The following is a 14452-nucleotide window of genomic DNA, read 5'->3' as shown; positions in this document are numbered from 1 at the left end:
GGGCACCCAGGGCTTAGGCAGGCCATGGCTCAAAGTCCCCATTGTAAATAATAGAAATCTTTCTCAGCTAGCTGGAGGACAGGGAGTGGCAGTGAGGAGATTTGTTATAAGGAATCTCATGAAATCCAGGGGCTAAATTGGGCCACATCTCCAGAAGGACTAGAAACGGGAAGTGGAAAGCCAATAGGAAAGCAAGGCACCCTCTTCAGCTCTTGTCTGCTTCCCTCTGCACAGGGACTCCGATCTCCTGTCTTTGAATGAACATCCCCTGTTCCTCCCTCTACGTGGTAGAACATGGACACCCCAAGTGTCATGTTTCTATGTGACAAGTCCAGCCATGCACAGGGTGGCTGTCTCCGGTGTCCCAATTCTAAATTACCAAAGAACTGAAGAATGGGCTCTAACGGGCTCAGCTTGGGTCAGGTGCTTACTTCTGGTGCCATCACCTGTAGCCAAGAGGGTCAGCTCAGCTTCTAACACATGGCAGCTGACAGCCCATCCTTGTGGGCAGGACTGCGAGATTACAAGGAAAGGGAGCTGAGAAGATAACCAAATTGGCTTCTGCCATACCTTCAGCCTAGTACTATTTTTGAGACATGGCCTCTCTATGTTGCCCAGGCTGGTCTTGAACTCCTGGGCTCAAGGATCCTCCTTCCTTGGCCTCCCAAAGTACTGGGACTACAGGCATGTATTAGTTCATTCTCACGCTGTTAACAAAGACATATCCAAAACTGGGTAATTTATAAAGGAAAGAGGTTTAATTGACTCACAGTTCAGCATGGCTGGGGAGGTCTCTGGAAACTTACGATCATGGCAGAAGGGGAAGCAAACATATTCTTCTTCACATGGCAGCAGGAAGGAGAATGAATGCTGAGCAAAGGGGGAAAAGCCCCTTATAATACTATCAGATCTCTTGAGAACCCACTCACTATCATGAGAACAGCAGCATGGGGGTAACTGCCCCCATGATTCAATTACCTCCCACCAGGTCCCTCCAACAACATGTGGGGATTATGAGAACTACAATTCAAAATGAGATTTGCATGGGGACACAGCCAAACTATATGAAGGCATGAGCCACCACACCTGGCCTAGCACTTTTTTAATAATTAAAAATTTTCCTGAGATAACTGTAGAATCACATGCAGTTGTAAGACAGAATGCAGAGAGAACTCTTATGCACTTTGCCAAGTTTCCCCTCAATGGTGACATTTTGCAAGACTATAGTATAATATCACAATCAGAATATTGATATTGATACAAGCCACACATCTCATTCAGATTTCACCAGTTTTACTTGTACTCAATTGTGTGTGTGTGTTAAGTTTTACACAATCTTATCCCCTGGGTAGATCTTTGTATGGGATACAACCACACCACAGTCAAGATATTGAACGGTTCCAGCACCACCAAGATTCCTTGTGTAGCCCTTTGTGGTAAGCTGAATAATGCAACTACCACTATCCCCCAAGATATACAAGTCCTAATCCCTGGAATCTGTGAATGTTATAGGGACTTTGCAGATGTACTTAAGTTAAGGATCTTCAAAGGGGGAGATGATGCTGCTGGATTATCCAGGTAGGCCCTAAAAGTAATCACAGGGGTTCTTGTGAGAGGGAGGCAAGAAGGTCAAAGCAGGAAGTAGGAAATGTGATGATGGATGCAAGAGGTTAAGGTGATGCAAGGAAGAGGTCATGAGTCAAAGAATGCAGACGGCCTCATGAAGCTGAAAAAGGCAAAACACAGGTTTCCCCCTGGAGTCTTCAGTGGGACTGCGGCCCTGCCAATACCTTGACTTTAGCCCAGTGAAACTAATTTTGGACTTCTGATCTCCAGAACTGAGAGAGAATACATTTGTGTTGCTTTAAGGCATTAAGTTTGTGGTCATTTATTACAGAAGAAATTAGAAATTAATATACCCTTTTATGAAGAATTCAGCAAAGTTTTTGGATACAAAATCAATGTATACAAATCAGTAGCTCTTCTATACACCAACAATGACCAAGCTGAGAATCAAATCAAGAACTCAACTCCTTTTACAATAGCTGCAAAAATAAAATAAAATACTTAGGAACATACCTAACCAAGTAGGTGAAAGACCTCTGCAAGAAAAACTACAAAACACTGCTCAAAGAAATCACAGATGAAACAAATGGAAACACATTCCATGCCCATGGATAGGTAGAATCAATATTGTGAAAATGACCATACTGCCAAAAGCAATCTACAAATGCAACACAATTCCCAAATACCACCATCATTCTTCACAGAATTAGAAAAAAAATCCTGAAATTCATATGGATGAAAAAAGAGCCCACATAGCCAAAGCAAGACCAAGCAAAAAAGAACAAATCTGGAAGCATCACATTACCTGATTTCAAACTATACTATAAGGCCATATTCACCAAAACAGCATGGTACTTGCATAAAAATAGGCAAATAGACCAATGGAACAGAATATAGAACTCAGAAATAAACCCCAATACTTACAGCCAACTGATATTTGACAAACCAAACGAAAACATAAAAGTGGAGAAAGGAGACCCTATTCAACAAATGGTACTGGGATTGGCAAGCCACATATTGGAGAATGAAACTGGATCCTCATCTCTCACCTTATACAAAAATCAACTCAAGATGGATCAAGGACTTAAAGACCTAAAACTATAAAAATTCTGGAAGACAACATTGGAAAAACCCTTCTAGACATTGGCTTCGGTAAGGATTTCATGACCAAGAACTCCAAAGCAAATGCAATAAAAACAAAGGTAAATAGCTAGGACTTCATTAAACTAAAGCACTTTTGCATGGCAAAGGGAACAGTCAGCAGTGTAAACAGACAACCCACAGAGTGGGAGAAAATCTTCACAATCTATTCATCTGACAAAGGACTAATATCTGGGATCTACAACAAACTCAAACAAATTAGCAAGAAAAAAACAAACGATCCCATCAAAAAGTGGGCTAAGGACATGAATAGACAATTCTCAAAAGAGGTTATACAAATGGCCAACAAACATATGAACAAAATGCTTAACATCACTAATGATCAGGGAAATGCAAATCAAAACCACAATGTGATATCACCTTACTCCCTCAAGAATGGCCATAATAAAAAATAATAGATGTTGGCGTGGATACAGTGAATAGGGAACACTTCTACACTGCTGGTGGGAATGTAAACTACAACCACTATGGAAAACAGTATGGAGATTCCTTAAAGAACGAAAAGGAGAACTACCATTTGAGTTAACAATCCAACTGCTGGGTATCTACCCAGAGGGAAAGAAGTCATTATATGAAAAAGATACTTGCACATGCATGTTTGTAACAGCACAATTCACAATTGCAAAACATAGAACCAACCTAAATACCCATCAATCAATGAATGGATAAACTGTTGTATTATACACACACACACACACATATATATATTCCATCATATATATATGATGGCATACTACTCAGCTATAAAAGGGAATAAATTAATGGCATTCACAGTGACCTGGATGAGATTGGAGACTATTATTCTGAGTGAAGTAGCTCAGGAATGGAAAACCAAACACTGTATGTTCTCACTCATACGTGAGAGTTAATCTATGAGAAAGTAAAGGCATAAGAAAGACACAGTGGACTAGAGGGAAAGGGTGGGAAGGTGGTGAGGGATAAAAGACCACAAATTGGATGCAGTATATACTGCTTGGGTGATGGATCCACCAAAATCTCACAAATCACCACCAAAGAACTTACTCATGTAACCAAACACCACCTGTTTCCCAATAACCTATGGAAATAAAAAATTAATAAAAAAGAAATTAATATACCCTTTTATGACTGCACCCACCTCCATCCCAGCACCTGCCCTCCCCAGCAACCACTAATGTGTCTTCAATATCTAAAATTTTACCATTTCATAAATGTTATATAAATGGAATCATACATATGTAACATTTTGGAATTTGCTAGAGAGGGCCAAGAAAGGCCTCTGGAGCTCCAGAGAGAGAGAGATTGGGTTGGAGATGCAGGTTCAGAGGTGATGGTGTCCCATGGCTACAGGAGCCCAAGGGTGGCTGAGATTACCCAGGCAGAGAAGGAGGAGGGACAGCAGGTGGGGCTGTCAACATTTAGGGGATGAATAGAGAAGGCAGGTCCTGGGAAAGACACTGAGAAGGATCAGTTGGAAAGGGGGGTCATCACAGGACTGACTGGTAGGGCTCAACCCTTGGTGGCCATGACATTTACTAGGGAGGACAGGGCATTCCTGACAATGCTGACTTCTATGGGGTACATCCTCTGTGCTTGGCCCTGCTCTGTGCCCCGCTCAGTTCTTACCTCACCACCTGTGAGATAGGTTTTTCATTTTGTTTTGTTTTGTTTTTGAGACAGGGTCTCACTCTCTCAGCCAGGATGGAGTATAGTGGCATGATCAGAGCTCACTGCAGCCTTGACCTCCTGGGCTTAAGCAATCCTCTTGCCTCAACCTCCCATGTAGCTGGGACCACAGGCACGTGACGGCATGCTTGGCTAATTTTAAAAAATTTTTTGTAGAGACGAGGTCTCATTATGTTGCCCAGGCTGGTCTTGAATTCCTGAGCTCAAGCAATCCTCTCCTCTATCTTGGCCTCTCAGGGTGCTAGGATTACAGGTGTGAGCCACTGCATCTGGCTAAGATAGGTATTATTACATCATTTTAGGTGAGAAGACCGGGGCTCTGAGTGGTGAAGGGACCTGCCAAAGACACCTGGCTGGTAAGTGGCAGAGATGGGAATGGAACCTGGGCTGTCTCTCTGGGCTCTGGTGATTGTGTGTTAAACTCTTCTGAGTCAGAGAGAGTTGGGGCAAAACAATAGGAGTTGGAATGAATTGGCTTGGACAAGTACATGGGCTGGGGTGCTGAGGAAGAGGAGGGCATAGATCTGAGCCACAGCCTGCTGGCATCTGTGGAGAGGACAGCACTGGGGGTGGGAGAAGGGGGAAAGGGGAATGTAGGGCATTGTTGAAAGAGGAGCTAGTCCAGAGGAAGAGGCTGCAGACTAAGGACAGACAGGCAAGAAGACTGGAAGAGTGGGAGCCAGAACCCAAGGGGCTGAAGGGCCAGCCCTGCACCTGGTGAAGGATGCACTTTAACAAGAGGGCCCCTTCTGGGGCTCCCTCCCTTTTCCTAGGTCTCCCCTTAAAAGAGGGGAACTGGCTCCTCCCAAGGCTCCTTTGCCTCTTCTCTGAGCTATCCACACCCCCCTTGTTGCCTGGTGAGGAGCAGCAGGGGATTCTAAACAAAGACAACAGGGAACTGGAACAAGAATGGATCATAACCATCCCAGCACCTGCCAAGTCCCCCACCCCTCACACACACACCCCTGGGCTCCCGCAAACACTCCCTGGCTCAGGCCCAGCGCGGGGCCTTCTGGTGAGAACCCCTCCCTGGGAGTGCAGCCTTCTGGGCTGCTTTCTTCTCAGTAGGACTGAGCTGTCAGGCGCCTCCCAGAGATTTCAAGACGGCTCCCCTCCCCCAAGGGATGCCTTTGTCTTTGTCTCCATAGAAGAGGCAGCAGCAGGGGGTGGGGCTTGGAAGAGGGGAAATGAGACAGGGTCCTTGCACCCAGAAAGCCTAATTGGGGTGAAGGGTGGCCAGACACGGATGCTTTTTGTGTGAGTCATAGGAGCTCAGAGGACTGACATGTCCCTGCCTTCTGGAAGGTAGTCAGAGAGGACTTCATGGAGGAGATGGCCTTTGGGCTGTCCTGGAAGGACAGTAGATTAGATGGGCAGAGATGAGGAGGAAGAGTGTTTCCAAGTGAAGGGACCACATGACCCAAGGCTCGGAGGTGGGAGAGAACCAGGGGTACTGGAGAATAGGAGGTGGGCCCGTGTGAGTGGCCCTGAAGAGTATGGGTGGAGATGCTGGGGAAATGGGGAATAAGGCCAGAGAAGTCCCAGGCCAGCCAGATGGCAGAGGGCTTGATTGTCAGCTGAGGAGCATGAGCCTGGTTTCTCAGCCCATGGAGAGCACCGAAAGTTTTGATAAGGATAACGGCCCTGGTCCTTAGGGTGGAGAATAGAATGAGTAGGGTGAGGTGGAGGCAGGGAGAACAATGTGGAGGGGCTATGGCCTGGACAGGGCAGTGGCTGTTAGGGTGGGGAAAGATGCACCTGTGAAAATCACCTTCAACAGAAGGAAAAGCTTACAGAAAATGGACTGGGGGGAGGGGTGAGAGAGAACAGGTAGTCAGGGATGATCCTCAGGCCACACAAGCAGGCCCTTGGAGGTGCAAGTGGGTCAGGTGGAGAGTGTGGTTGGGGCGGGGGTGGTAGTTTTCTGAGCACAAATGTCTGTGTCCCTTTGGGCATCTGTGGCTGGGAAGGAGGGCTTTGCTCTGGGTAAGATGCAGGTGGGAGGCTGCAAGCATGTTGTATGTGGAAGGGCTAGGTGCTGTACCCACGCAGACCCAGCACCTGTCACAGGAGAGGTATCTCAGGGAAGAGAGCAGAAGGCAGTAGCGGGCAGGAGCAGGGGATAAGCAGCCACTTGCCGCCACATAGAATGAGTAAAAGGAGAGTTCGGGGGTTTTTTGCACTCAGAGGTGATTCTGAACTGGACCTTCCTTTCCATTATCCCATTATCAATGAGCACCTCCCACGTGCCAGCTAGTGGCAGAACCATGGTGGCTTCCAGCCCCAGCCCCTATTTTTAAAGAAGTTTCCATCTGATGGGGGAGAGAATGGGTTCCAATATTAGGCTCACCATGCTCAGTGCCATGAGAGAGGGACAGAGGGACAGGTCAGAGAAGGAGCCCTCAAGGAGGTTTGCTCACAGGGACATGGGGAAAGGAAAATTCCAGGAGAAACAGCCTGAGCAAAGGCCTGGAGACAGAAGCCCATCAGTGTAGACTGAGCCCAGGCGGATTTGGGAAGGGGAGAAGGGGAGACAGGAGATGGAGAGACAGAGGAAGCAGCTCTAGAAAGGCAGATTCAGGTGGATGCAGGTGACCTGGGTTCTGGCTGTGGATGGGAGCTGTAGTGCAGGCAGCAAGGAGGGAGAGTGGGGTAGGCAGAAGGGAAGGATGATGGAAGCTTTTCATAAAGGCAGAGGCAGGGTGGTTGCTGGGCCTGAGAGGTCAGCGGGCCCTGGCCGCCTGTCTCGCCACGACCTCTCCATTTCCATTACTGCCTGGGTCCTGACTCCTTTATATTACATTTCTGGATCACCCACTCATAAATCCTCTTCCTGCCTGGGGCTGGGAGCCCTTGAACAGGCAGCAGCTTTGATTTAAAGGCAGGGCTGTCAGTAAAGGGGGAACAAAACTACCCAGAGAAGAACACAGGCAGCAGAGGCTTCCCTGGGGGAGATACGTAATTAAAGTGGGGCCGCCTCTCTCTTCCTGAGAGCTTCCTAGAGGATGGACAAGGGGAAGGTTGCCACCTGCTACATTGGTCCCCTGGGCCAGCACATTCCCAGTTCCAGGAGGACAGGGCCTGACTCAGAGCTGCACACACTAGACTCCAGCTGAGCTCCCTGCTGTAGTCAGCAGACTTCTAAGATTGTCTCCAGTAATCCCCACCTGCTAGTAACCATGCCCTTGTTATGGTGGGAGTCTGGGGTGGACCTAGTGACTTGTTTCTAATGGATACAGACACATAGCAAATGAGATGGGTGCCACTTCCATGACTGGGCTATTAATACAAAAGACTGAATTCCTTCTTGCTAACAGTCTCTCTCTGTCTCCCCCTCCCCCTGCCTCTTGCCTTCTTGGTTTGCACACTTTGATCAAGCAAGCTGCCATGTTGGAGTGGTCCACATGACAAGGAACTGAGTGGGGGTTTCTGGCCAACAGTTAGAGAGGAACTTAGGTCCTCAGTCCAACAACATCCAAAGAATTAAATCTCGTCAACAATCGCATGAATGAGATTGGAAGGAGATCCCTCCCCCAGGCATCATCAGATGAGACCACAGACCCTGGGCTGACACCTCCATTGCAGCCTCACAGAAGAGGCTGCATCTGTCATCAGATGACATAGAAGATACCGCTAAGTCATGCCTGATCCCAGGCCCACAGAGACTGGGAGAAAACAAATGTGTACTATTTTAAGCTGCCAAATTTTAGGGTAATATGTTACACAGCAATAGATAACTCATACACCTGCTGATTTGAGCTAGTCAATTCCTTGCTCGGAATCCCAATGTTCCCATCTGAATAAATGGGCTAGTAATACTCAGCCCAAGGGATTGATCAAAGATCAGAGCCAAAAGCAGATGGGAAAGAGCTCTGAGTGCTATAAAATGTGTACATGGGATGCATTTTTGTGAATATAATTATCTCAGTGAGGGGTTGGGGAGAACATGGTTCTTATCTTGACTTCTCAACTTATAGACTGAGAGGCCTTGTGTAAGTCAGTTAACCTCTCAGTCCTCAGCTTCCTCATCTGTAAAAGGGTTTTGTTGGGAAAACGAAAGGAGAATTCAGGTAAATCATGCAGCATGTGCGTGGCATATAGTAGACACTCAGAAAAAAATCATGGCCCTTCTTGATTCATGTTGTTACTGTTGTGGTGATTCTGAATGAGATGAAGGGATGAGGACGGTGAATGCTGATTCTTCCCACTGCACTGGCGCAAGAGTCTTGGCATCTGCAAGATCTCTGGACCACCAACCTGATCTCAGCCGAGTGTGCCTCTCTGGGGAAGCTGACAGCAGAGAGCAGATTGATCCTGCCCCAAGAATCACCCTATGCACGTGCTTGTTAAGGCTGCCTTACTAAGGAGCCACTGGCAGAGAAGCACCTGACATGGAGGACGCAGAAGCAGAGCTGGCCCCGTGGCCTGTTCTGCAATGGACTGGCTGCTGTTTATTCTGTGTTTCTGAGACCAGCCTCAGAGTGCTCTGGGGATGCCCTGGAAGTCTTTGATGGGAAAGTCAGGCTTTCTGAGCAGTGACAATGATGTTTCGGAACCAGGTCAGACAGCATGTGTTCTGAGTTGAGGATGCAGAGTGATGATGGGAGGTGAAGGAGAGGAGGGGTCAGAAAGGACATCCTGGGGACAACATACACCTTGGTTAGCGATCACCATTCCTGGTCTCTGTTGGGTGTTGGATTCTGACTGAATGGCCTCTGGACCTCCTGTCACCTACTGGTGAGGGCCTCTCTGCCACCCTCCTGGGCCAAAGTCAGCTGGGTAAAGCAGAGCCATTGGCCCTGAGAGGCACAGTGACTTACTTGCACAGGGCCACTCAGCCAGTTGGTGGAGTAGGAAGCAGAGAGTGAGTCTGTCCAACCTCAAAGCCCATAAGAAAAATCAGCCTAGAGGAGCTGTGCTTTGAAGGCTGGACTCATTCCTGGTCGTCGAAAAGAGAGGATGAAATTGCAGAATTTGGCACATTTTAATCCTGAAGTTTTTTATTCAAAGGATGACCGTCCTGCAGCATCAGAGCCCAAGTGTGTCCTGTTCTGAACAATAGCAGAGACTATGACTATAAATAGCTGCCATGAAGGTAAAGAGTTAGGTTCCCATGGAGAAACAATGGCATAGGAGACGCAACTGGGGTGGGGGACAGGTGTCAGAAAAGTGTCCTCTGAAAAACCAACATTTGGGCTGAGACCTAAAGGCTGAGCAAGAATCAGCCAAGGGAAGGATAGAAAAAAGAGAGTCACAGGAAGAGGAAACCATGTATGCAAAGGCCCTGAGGCAGGAAGCTGTGTGGTGTGTAAGTGATGGAAAGGAAGCAAGTCTTCCTGGAGCTCCGTGAACAAGAGGACGATTGCTTGAGGCCAGAGGACCCCGAAGGCCTTGATAAGAAGTTTAGATTCAATTCTAAGTGATCCAGTTCCCACTGTTAGTGGGTTAGACCTCAAGGAGTCTAGGGGTGGGAGTAAGGGAGTGATAGATGGATTTGGTTGGAGACATTGCCGTGTCCTGATATTAGTTAGAGGGGTACTGTATCTGGCAGTTGATGAAGAGATGAATAAGATAAGGGAAACTCATGGGAAAGCACCTAATGCCTTCGAATGGGGTAGCCTCAGTACCCCTGGGCAGCTGGAGAGCTTGCTCCAGGCTTTGAAGGGCTGGACTATCAGAAGCCATGGTGCTTGTCCATGTGCTCTCCAGAGTTTGCCCTTGCTCTCCAAGGACATTTGGACATCTGGTCCAGGCCTGAGTCACCTTCTCTGCCAAGTGATCACATTGACAGGCTCTGCGGGCAGGAATCTGCTCTTTGCCTCTGTGGTAGTCAAAAGAATGCCTCAAGAGATATCTATGCCCTCATCTTCAGAATTGGTGAATATGTCAGGTTGCATGGCAAAAGGAAATTAAGGTTGCAGATGGAATTAAGGTTGCAGCTGACCTTTAAACAAGGGGGTTATCCTGGATTATCTGGGTGGGCCCAGTGGAATCACCAGGGTCCTTTAGATGTGGGAGAGGGAGATGGAAGAGGAGGTTAGAGTGATGTGATCCATGGATCTGAGGAGGACCTGATCCATGATTGCTGGCTTTAAAATTGAAGGAAGAGGCCATGAGCCAAGGAATATAGATGGCCTCTGGAAGCTGGAAAAGACAAGATATGGAGTCTCTTCTAGAGCTTCCAGAATGGAGTCTTTTCTAGACCTTCCAGAAGGGAATGCTGCCCTGCCAGCACCTTGACTTGAGCCCACTGAAACTCGTGTTGGATGTCTATCCTCTGGAAGTTTAAGATAATACATTTGTGTTGTTTAAGCCACTGACTTCGTGAAGTTTGTTCTAGCAGCAATAGGAAACTATAACAGTTGCCCTCCCCTACAAGGGCACCATCTCTCTGTGGGTGGGTGGTTTTTTCTCAAGCCCATAAAGTCACCTTTCCCCCAAACCCAGGCACAGTGGAAAGAGCACTGGACCTGAAGCCTGGAAACCTGGGCCTCAGTCTCTGCAGCTTTGTCAACTACCTGTGAGACCTTGGGCATCTCCCTCCGCTTCTCTGGTCTCAGTCTGCAAAGGGGCTAATACCCACCCCGTATGACACCTTGCAGGGGGACAGCATTCTGCAAGCCATAATGTGGTGCACGTGTGGAAAGGCTATTCATGGTGCAGGGGGGTGACATGCTTTAAATGTTTGTCCCCTCCAAACATTTCATGTTGAAATGTGACCTCCAATGTTGGAGGTGGTACCTGGTAGGGAAGGTGTTTGGGTCACAGGGGTGGATCCCTCATGAATGGCTTGCTGATGAGTGAGTTCTCAGTTCTCACTCAGTTTAGTGAGATCTGATTGTTTAAAAGAGTGTGGCACCTCCCCACTCTCTCTCTTGCTCCTGCTCCCACCATGTGATATGCCTGCTCCCCGTTTGCCTTCCATCATAATTGGAAATTTCCCGAGGCTCTCACTACACTTCCTGTATAGCCTGCAAAACCATGAGCCAATTAAACCTCTTTTCTTTATAAATTGCCCAGTCTCAGTTGTTCCTTTATAGTGATGCAAAAACAGACTAACACAGGGAAGAAGTTCATAGTGCTCGAAGACCAGATATTTAAATGAGAGAAAAGACACAGGCATGAGGAAAGATAACATAAAGTGGAAAAGCTACAGGGAGATGTGACTGTTGAGCCCCCATTCAAGACTAGAGCTGGGCAGCACTGAATGTGTACAGGGGACGGCGAGCCCCAGGACACACAGCTAGTGAAGCTCATGAGGCTGGAAAGGCAGGCGAGAGCCTGGCCTCACAGGGCCTCAAGTGCCAGTGTACTAGTCTGCCAATAAGGATATACCCAAGACTGGGTAATTGATAAAGAAAAAGAGATTTAATGATCTCACAGTTCTGCATGGCTGGGGAGGCCTCACAATCATGGCGGAAGGTGGAGGAACATTGGCACCTCTTACATGGTGGCAGACGAGAGCGTGTGTGGGGGAGCTTCCCTTTATAAACCCATCAGATCTCCTGAGACTTATTCACTATCATGAGAACAGCACAGGAAAACTGTCCCCCATGATTCCATTACCTCCCACCAGGTCCCTCCCATGACACATGGGGATTATGGGAGCTATAATTCAAGATGAGATTTGGGTGAGGACAAAGCAAAACCATGTCAGCCAGACACAGCCGCCCAGCCTTTATCCTGAAGACAGATTCTGGGGAGCCCTAGTGGGGACCCAGTAACTTATTGGAAGGCCATGCCAGGGGGATGGGGCGCAAGGAGCACCTAGGAGACTAATATAAGAATCTTAGCTCAGGGTGGGAGGGAGAGTCCTCAGATAGGTGTGAATGCTCAGTTCACTCACTCATGACTCTGCCCTTGCCAGCTGGGAGCCCTTGAGCAAATCACTTACCATCTATAATCTCAGTCTTTCTCCTGTTCAGTGGGGCTTGGTGGTGGTGCTAACTCCATTATAGAGTTGTGGGGCTCACCCCAGAAAACACACCCAACACCCTTGATATGGACCCCCTTGTGCTGCCCAAACCTCCATGCTCCCCTCTCACTATCCAATGACTTCCACCCCATCAGGTGGACATGTTGGGTCCCTTCATTGTCCTTCCATCCACACCCGTGGCCCCCCTGCAAAAGCAACTTCTCTTTCCTGTTGTCTCTCTATCCTTTCCCAGCAAGGGCTTCTGATGTGTGCTCCGAGCATCCCCACATTCTTCAAAAGATGTGTTTGGAAACAAGAAATTGCTAGAGAGATGATTCAGTCCTTGGCCTCAGCTTGTGTCTGGACATAAGCAGGCCCATCTGTGGAGGCCGCACTGCCAAATTCTGTCACTCTTGCTCCATATGGTCTGTGCCCCCCTCTATCTCCCTCCCAGAAGCTGCAGTCTGTGCCTGTCTCTCACTCTGCTTTGGTTGCTACATGGAAAATTCAGCAAGGGATGTCTTGGCTCTAGTGAGCGGGCATCTCTGCTCCTCTCCTGCCTTGCCTGGGACCACTATGGGGGCAAATATTGGGGGTGGGGGGTTCTGGGCTCCTTTGGAACCTCTTCCTTCTTGTCCACATAGGGCCACAGTGTGGAGTCCTAGAGCTGAGAGGAACAGAGGGAGGCTGTCGGCTCCTGCCTTGGAAGTAGAGGTCTCTCTGGCAGAAAGTAACTTCCTGAAATGCTGGCTCTGTCGTTCATGGGTCCAGTTCCCTTGTCCTAAACAGTGATGTCAGACAGCCTCTTTCAACCACAGCCTTGCTGGCAGGAAGCTGGACTTGGCACTAAAAGACCTCAATTCATATCAAGCTGTGTGACCTTGTGTTATTGGTTAACCTCTCTGAGTCACCTTGTGACAGTTGTGAACTGCGAGTGGTTATTCATGCCTTGTTCACCTCCTAGGTTGGTTGTTGGGGTCTAATAAGATGCCCATTGTGAAAGAGCTTGGTAAGCAGTAGGGGAGCAAATCTCAAAGTGTGGTCCCTGGGCCATCAGCCATAGCATTACCTAGGAATTCAGGAGTAATGTAGACCTACTGGTCCTGAAGCTCTGGGAGTGGAGCCCAGCAATGTGGATTTCCACAAGCTTTCTGGTGACTTCAATGCCCACTAAAGCTTGAGAAGCTCTGGGAAGATGAGCATATGGATGAGACCATCCCCATCTCCTCATCAGTATTGGCTCAGAGAGTCACCTTAAGTGTGCCGGGGCCTGTGCCACGTTTGGCTGTATAAATATTTCATTGCAAACAGTCTAAGGTTTAAAGATCTGTGTGATTTCATCTGGGCAAATCCATTTCAAAATAAATTCATGATGCTTATGGGCAGAGAGAAAAAGCAACTTCCCAGGGAGATTTAAACCCAGGATGGCAAACTCAAAGCCTTCGGGAGCTAAGCAGGTGATGCGAATGTGGGAAGAGGTTGGGGTAGGACAGGGAGAGGCAGAGTCTGGCTGTGCTGCAGAGCTCAGCCCTTACCTAATGGCATTAAAAAATAACAAAACCCCTGAGCTGGCCAAACAAAACACATATGTTAGACAGATCTGGTTCAAGGTCTGCCAGTTTTTAACTGGTACAAATGCTGAGGGGTAGGGAGGAGAAAAGAGATTTGGTCTCAACAAAGCTATGCATTGGCCACAGACTTAGTTGCCCTGGAACATAGTGTTTGGCATGCAGTTATAATTCCCAGGTTCCGCCTGGGTTAACAATGGCATGATTTCATTAATTTGCTTGTTTATTTATTCCACACAAACTCTTTTCTAGGGCCCATGCTAGGTTCTGTGGCCCCAAAGCTGAATTAGCCACTTTCTCTCGAGGGACTGGACATGTCTGTGGATGCCTCCTGTCCATCGTTTTACAGCATTCTGTGGAGTGCTACTTGACGAGCTACTGGGTATTCCACGGAGAAAGTGGTCCAGGGTTAGCTAAGCATGGAAAGCACCTAGTTAAACGAAGTTACTTCACTGCAGGACTTCTCAGAGCCGTTACTATGCTAATGCATATTACACATTAAATGACCTCAAAGTGTCTGGGCCTCTCTGGGGTTCCTGATGGGCCTGTATGTCCTGACCTGTAATGGGGCTGGTGA

The sequence above is a fragment of the Gorilla gorilla genome, chromosome 12, assembly GCF_029281585.2.
Source record: "Gorilla gorilla gorilla isolate KB3781 chromosome 12, NHGRI_mGorGor1-v2.1_pri, whole genome shotgun sequence".
NCBI lineage: Eukaryota > Metazoa > Chordata > Mammalia > Primates > Hominidae > Gorilla > Gorilla gorilla.
The sequence above is the reverse complement of the archived record's forward strand: the minus strand, read 5'-3'. Positions refer to the sequence as shown.